Consider the following 7,948-nt stretch of genomic DNA (forward strand, 5'->3'; position numbering starts at 1 on the left):
AAGGAAAAATGAAAACATTTATTGGGTATCTATTATTTGCCTGATATTTGCATATATATTATCTCTAATCTTAACAATTCTGTAACGGAAGGTCTCCCCAAAATATCTATGTTTGAAAACTTAAAAGCCAATGAGTCACAGGTCAAGAAAAGTTAAAAGGTAAATGACAAAATAGTTAAAAGTGAACAAGGAAAATACTACAAATCAAAACTTAAAGGAGGCAGCTAAAATACCACACATGAAAATTGTAAACCCTTAAATTCCTACATTAGAAATTAATAAAACTGGCTGGGTGCAGTGGCTCATGCCTGTAATCCCAGCACTTTGAGAGGCTGAGGTGGCCGGATCACTTGAGGTTAGGAGTTCAAGACCAGCCTGGCCAACACAGCCCCATCTCTACTAAAATTACAAAAATTAGCCAGGCATGATGGCGTGTGCCTGTACTCCCAGCTACTCTGGAAGCTGAGGCAGGAGAATCACTTGAACCCAGGAGGCGGAGTCAGGCACAGTGGCTCACACCTGTAATCCCAGCACTTTGGAAGACTGCGGCAGGCAGATCACTTGAGGTCAGGAGTTTGAGACCAGCCTGGTCAACATGGTGAAACCCCACCTCTACTTAAATTAGCCAGGCGTGGTGGTACACGCCTGTAACCACAGCTACTTGGGAGACTGACGCAGGAGAATCGCTTGAACTCGGGAGGCAGAGCTTGCAGTGAACTGAGATCATGCCACTGCACTTCAGTATAGGCAACAGAGCAAGACTGTCTCAAAAAAAAAAAAAAGGAAAACAAAACAAAACAAAAATCTTATTTTTAAAGGTTCAAGAAACTAAGGGCAATATAGAACAGAAATTAAAGAAATGAAAAATAAAGGAAAAGACTATCAACAAAACCAAATGCCTTTTTTTAAACAGGTTGATGAAATGGTCAGTCCTACTTTAGCTTAAGAATATAAAAGAAGACACAAATACAGCAAATTACTAAAAAAATAAAAATAAAAAATAAGGCACTAATTGTATTTCTGGGCTAAATTTCATCAAACTCAGAGACACTAAGTAACTCACTCAAGTGCACAGCACTACTAAGGCAGATAATCAGTATTACACAGTTGGTAAGCAGGGAAACCAAAACTTTAACAAAAAGTTTCTGTTCTTTTCACCACATTATACAGCCTCTCTCTTAGGAAAGGAATCTAACTTCCAGGGTCTCTATGTGATACACACAATAAATCTTACCCTACTAGAATCTGGTTAAGTAGCCATCCTGCTTCAAACTAGGGAAGAGAAATGTTGAAACCTTAGCAAAATTTATAAGAAAAATAAACAATGAGGGAGTTGCTTCTAGGAGCTGATTTTTTACCAAAAAGGTAATAAATAAAACTAATATGTAAGAAACACATTCCATTCCCCCCAAAATTCCGGCATATGTAAATTTAACCACGTTTGTACATTTTTCTACATGTATATTTGGATCTGACAAGAAAGTCCACAGTTACTTTTGTGAATTTTGCTTCCATGAACCCTTTCATTTTCTCCTTTTAGTAGTCAAAGGTTAGAAGTAAATAAAAAATTTTTTGACTCTTTACTACTTTGTTACCTGAGCAGTTTTCAGAAAGTTTATTTATTCCAAATTTAAGGAATGTTCTTTGTGTCCAATTCAGTTTGGACAAAATACATTTTGGGAAGAAAAATATGCAATATATTTCTTGCTTTCTTTGGAAACAGGTGTTGCAAATTCTTTCCAGAATCACATGAAAAATTCTCCTACTAATCAAGTTGTGTGTTATTTCTGAACAGAAAGGGTTCTCTTCCCCTTCTTTACAAAAGATCATTAGATGTCCAAGAGTAAAGAAAGTCATTCAAAATTTTACCAATAAGCAAAACTAAAAAGTTTGCCAGATAAGACAGTTTGTTTCCTCTGTAGGTCAAGTACAGAGACTCCACACTGATTATCATTCCTGATCGTTTGGCACATGTTTCATGTCTAGCACACACCTAGACATTCATATCTGGCACTCAGAAAAGAATACAGACTGAAGATGAATATCTGGAATTATCAGTTATAAAGGAAATAGCTGAAGCCATGAGACTTTAAGATTACTTGGAAAAAGTGGCATGATCCATAATCTTGGGAAGAAAATAGAAAGTCAACAGCCAACTAAGAAGAAATGAACTACCAGGAAAGTAGGATGAAGAGTATGAAAGGGAGCAGGGAAAATGAAGGAGCACTTTTCAAAAATGTTAATAGTAGCTACTTTTTACTTAACCCCCATCTTATGCCATGACAGCATGCTACGTGTTACAGCTTTCTAATCCTTCAATAACTTTAAAAGGTAAATATTATTATTGTATCATTTTGAAAATGAGGAAACCTGCCCAAAGCCACGTAGGTTGCAGAATTGAGACTCAAACCCAATTAAGTCAATGAGGCCAAGAGCCCTCTGGGTTAACCTGGTCTTAGTGAGCCCAGCAGGCCCTCAGTCTCATTGAGGAGTAAAAGAACAAAGTACAGATAAAAGGTCACTTATGATTTTTTTAATCCACCTATCTGCACACTGATCACTGATAACTTTTTTTTTTTTTTTTTTTTTTTTTAGACAGTCTCACTCTGTTGCCCAGGCTGGAATGCAGTGCAATGGCACAATTTCAACTCACTGCAACCTCCACCTCCCAGGTTCAAGCAATTCTCATGCCTCAGCCTCTTGAAGAGCTGGGATTACAGGCATGAGCCACCATACCTGGCTAATTTTTATATTTTTAGTAGAGATGGGGTTTTGCCATGTTGGCTAGGCTGGTCTCAAACTCCCGGCCTCAAGCAATCCTCCTGCCTCAGCCTCCCAAAGTGCTAGGATTACAAGCATGAGCCCCCATGCCTGGTCTAATAATTCTTGACAGAAGGCCATGTCCAGTTCTCCTGATCTCCCCAAACAGGACCCAGGGCCTGCTACCCTACACAGCTATACAAATCAAATACGAAGTTTATTTCTTCCTCCTACCCGTTCTCTTTGGCCCTGATGGAAATAGTATGGCAAACAGGAAGAAAGTGAGATAAGGACCATCCTGGTTAACACGGTGAAACCCCATCTCTACTAAAAAATACAAAAAAACTAGCCGGGCGAGGTGGCAGGCGCCTGTAGTCCCAGCTACTCGGGAGGCTGAGCCAGGAGAATGGTGTAAACCCAGGCTGGAGTGCAGTGGCCAGATCTCAGCTCACTGCAAGCTCCGCCTCCCGGGTTTACACCATTCCCCTGTCAAAAAAAAAAAAAAAAAAGAAAATGAGATAAGACACTGTGGGCACCTCTATGTGCCTGGCACCATATTGAATATTTATTTTCATTTAATCCTCATAATTCTAAAACACATGCTCCAAGAAGGCACAGACATTTCTGTTTTGTTCAACAATATATCCCAAGTACTTAAGTCATTGCCTAGAACAAGGCAGGCCTTCAACAAATATTTGATGAATGAATAGCCATCCTGCAAAACAGGTATTATTATCCCCGTTTTAAAGATCAGGGAGTGGCTCAGAGAGGACAAGTAACTTAATTAAAATCATACATATAATAAGCAGGGTGAAATTAAAAATATTTAATAACTCACACTTGTACCAGCATTGGCCACTCAGAACAGACACTAGCTGGTGCTAAAGGAGCTGGGTTCTGCTTCAAACTTTTAGTTGAGGGATCATGGGGAGGTCCATAGGAGGGACCAAGACAATGAAGAGTCATGGGTAGGGGAAGGGAAGATCCAGGTGTACACTGGCTGTCAGCCTCAATAGTTAAGTGGTGCACTCAGGATTCCAATCTGTACTTATTTGACCTAAAATGTTCTAAATAAAGTGGGTACTATTTAGAAGATTTTAGAGTCAGATAAGTGAGGAGAGCAGAGAACAACTAGAGCTTTTCATAGAGTAGAAAAAAACTAGTCAAAACAATTACAATGGGAAATGGAATTAGAATTGAATTTAAAAATTGGTAACTGAACTCAATCTGCTGTTAGACAACTAAAAACAGGATGATTTCACTAAAGTAAGGTAGAGGGGAATGAGTAACAAAGAGAAATAAATATGAATGGGCAAAGCAAAACTACATGAAGGTTTTCAATTTCAGGTAAACAATTTGTGTATGTTTCAACAATAAATGAAAAATCAACACTGGTTCTTGAGCAAGAAAGCTGTGCTTCAGGACAATGAATCTGTGCAAGGTATTGGTAGGGAAGGGGCAGAGCCTGGTAGCAGGTGAGAGGGATCAGTGATAGCTCAAATATACTGTACAGTGTGATTCAAATTTGTGATTCACAGAGATGTTATGAAAAGTGTTAACAGACAAGAATGCAAAGAACAGTGCACCCTCAACTTTTAGAGGCACCAACATTCTGGTCACTTAGCTTACAGTCACCATCTCTCTGTGGCTGACATGCTTTTATTATAAAAAGTATTTCATTATCTTTTTTATCTTAAAATTAGGGTAAAAGGGAGAAAAAGCAGTTGGGATATAGGATATAAGTAACACTTACCCAAGATGGTTTTTACATTTGTAGTTTTAAATCAGTAATTACCTACAATATCCTCAACCTTGGAGTAGCTTAGTTCATTAAGACACTTAAAATAAATTTGTGTATATATTTAATGAGCTTTAAAAAAATCACGAGCTATTAGGGCAGGTTACTTCACTAAGGACTCTCAGATTTCTGCACAAATAAAAAACAAGTTAACCTATTTATTTATACACTAACAAAAACAAAAAGCAAACCTCACCTGTTGTTCCCTTCCCAGAAAGGCACAAGAAAACAGTGCCAACTGGCCAAGAACAACATTAATTCCTTCCACTCCCTCATGATACAGCTGTTCCCTTTCTTTCTCTTTCCTTTTAAGATGGCAAAGGTCACAATCAATAGTAAACTGTCCACGTGGTTTTTTACATGCCAAAAGCAAGGAGATAACTAAGGTAAAGGGTAATGGGAGAGACAGCTGATTTTTTTCAATTGTACTTTCTCCTGGCCACTTATCAGGAAACTATTTAGGGCTTCCATGGTATTTGAAGCTATAACTTAGTAACTTCTCTGCCAAAAAACATTCTGTTTACATGGAACTAGGGTTAGAAGTGATATAAGCACATTTAGAAAGGGACAAAAACCTACAGCAAAACTATACAGTAACATTTACATCACAGTAGTTGGCATAATCAAAAATGCATTGTGCTATGTGAAACAGACTAGACTCAAATGGCTACATACCATATAGCCTTCATGATTTCATTTATATGACATTCCATTTACATGACACATAGGATAGAGAACACATCGCTGTTTGCCAGAAGTCAAGGCTGGTGGGAGGAGTTGACTACAAAGGAGAAGAATGAGGGCACGCGGGGAGGTAACAGACCAATTCTGTATCTTGATCGTATCTGGTTACAGGACTAAATTCCATATTGTCTGAATTCACAGAACTGTACACTAAATGAGTAAATATTACTATACATAAATTTTTAAAATGCAACAATTAAATATTAGCTTAAGCCTCATCTCACCTACTCCTCATACCTATTTCAAACCTCTTGACATGCTCTATGCAATGACCCCACCCCCTCCACCTACCTAATGCCTACTTGCCATTCTAGCTTCTATTTAGCTACTGGTAGAACCAATCCTTTGGTGTGCCAGGGTGGAGTACTGGACAGAGTTGGGTAGTCAAGTATATCTGGCTGGGTTTACTTCTGGCTTTCTCGCAGTTACTATTTGTGGGAGCTTGGGCAAACTACTTACCTGTCTTGAGCTCAGTTTCCTCATCTGGTAAGAACAAATACCTCCCAGAACTGTTGCAAACTAAGAACCTAGTCATGTGCCTAACTTAGTGCCTGGCACATTAAGAGGATTAATAAATGCTTACTCCCTGATCTTTCTCCCCTGCCTACTGCCCTCACAACCCCTGCTCTCTTTCTGAGCCTCCATGGACCTTACACATATATAAACCTATTACAACACTTAATTTATTATTGTAATTCTTTATCTCTGCAAATAAAATGTGTCTCTTTAATCCCAGAATTCACAGAAACCAGCATATTCATGCCTAAGAGTCAGTAAATTGTTTGAAGAATAATCTGTCTACCTGATCTGATGTTGTTAAAGGAGTTACTGGAAAAGAGAGAAAAGCAGGCTGAAACGGACAGAGAACACTGAGAGAGTCTAAGATGGACAATGCCAAAGTTTCCACAAGGATGTTGTACACAGCATAATAGCACAACAATTGCAAATAACCTAAATATCCAAAAATGGGGGCAAAGTGACTTATACCAAATACATACAATGAAATACCATATACCCATTAAAATTTCAGAGACTGAAAATTACAAAATATATGTATATTTGCAGTAATATAACTTTTTTTTCTTTTAAAGCATGTGTTTTTTAAAAAATGTGGGTATATGGACATTAAAAAGGACTGGAAAGATAAGCAACCAAAATGTTAAAAGGGGTAATCTTTGGATGATGGTGAGAAGATTACTAATGATACTTATTTTCTTTTCTGGGCTTTTTAGACTTTAACAATTTAACACGTTAATTTTAGAAAATTAGGAGGCCAGGCGCAGTGGCTCACGCCTGTAATCCTAGCACTTTGGTAGGCCGAGGCGGGTGGATCAACTGAGGTCAGGAGTTCGAGACCAGCCTGACCAACATGGTGAAACCTCTACTCTACTAAAAATACAAAAATTAGCTAGGCATTGTGGCAGGTGGCAGCCTGTAATCCCAGCTACTCAGGAGGCTGAGGCAGGAGAAGTGTTTGAATCTGGGAGGCGAAGGTTGCAGTGAGCTGAGATTGCATCATTGCACTCCAGCCTGGGCAACAAGAGGGAAACTCCTTCTCAAAAAAAGAAAAAAGAAAGAAAGAAACTTCAGGAATTCGAATATTTTTGAAGAAAGCAAGCTGGCTGGACGAGGCAGCTCAAGCCTGTAATCCCAGCAATTTGGCAGGCTGAGGTGGGTGGATCACCTGTGGTCAGGAGTTCAAGACCAGCCTGACCAACATGGTGAAATCCCGTCTCTACTAAAAATACAAAAATTAGCCAGGCATTGTGGCAGGTGCCTGTAATCTCAGCTATTTGGGAGGGTGAGGCAGGGGAATCACTTGAACCCAGGAAGTGGAGGTTGTATTGTAGTGAGCTGAGATCGCACTATTGCACTCTAGTCTGGGCAACAGAGCAAGACTCTGTCTCAAAAAAAAAAAGAAAGAAAGCTAACATAGAACTTACTAAAGACAGTATTCCATATCATCCAAGGTTCAAATGTCTAAAAATTAGAGTTAAAAAGTGGATTATGCCAAATCCATACAATGAAATACTATATATTTCCAAAGTCAAGAGTAAAATACATTATAAACTACACACACACACACACACACACACCCACACACACCCACACACCTCTGGGGAAAAAAACAAGGTATGAGGAGCTCCTCTAATGGAAAAGTAATTTTTAACTTGGAAAATCTGTAACAGATGTACAAGAACATTTCATCAAATATTAACAACACTGTATTTTAGTGGTCTGTCTTCAAAGGCTTGTCAAAAACCAATAAATTTCAGAAGACAAGGCAGGATAGTGAATCAAGAAGAAGGTTCCTCTTTGAAGTATAGTTTCTACAGAGTTTATTAAGTCTTCAAAGAACTTGTGACCCGTAGAGTTTTGTCCAGGTATTATTTAAGCTTGTAAAACAAAGCATCCTATATTCAGGTGAGAACACATGGTTAACTTATTTCTCTCTTTGAACCAACAATGAGATTTCTAGTCTTAGCAATTCCACCCACAAAATTCCCTTAACCAATGAAGTCTCCCTTATTAGTAACTGGGAAAGAAATAATTTCTCCTATTCCACAGTAAGGCCCATATTCCATAGAATAACAAGTATGTGTTTACTATAGTATTACTACTATATTGACTTTTTTTTTTTTTTTT

The sequence above is a fragment of the Papio anubis genome, chromosome 5 (assembly GCF_008728515.1).
Source record: "Papio anubis isolate 15944 chromosome 5, Panubis1.0, whole genome shotgun sequence".
Lineage (NCBI taxonomy): Eukaryota > Metazoa > Chordata > Mammalia > Primates > Cercopithecidae > Papio > Papio anubis.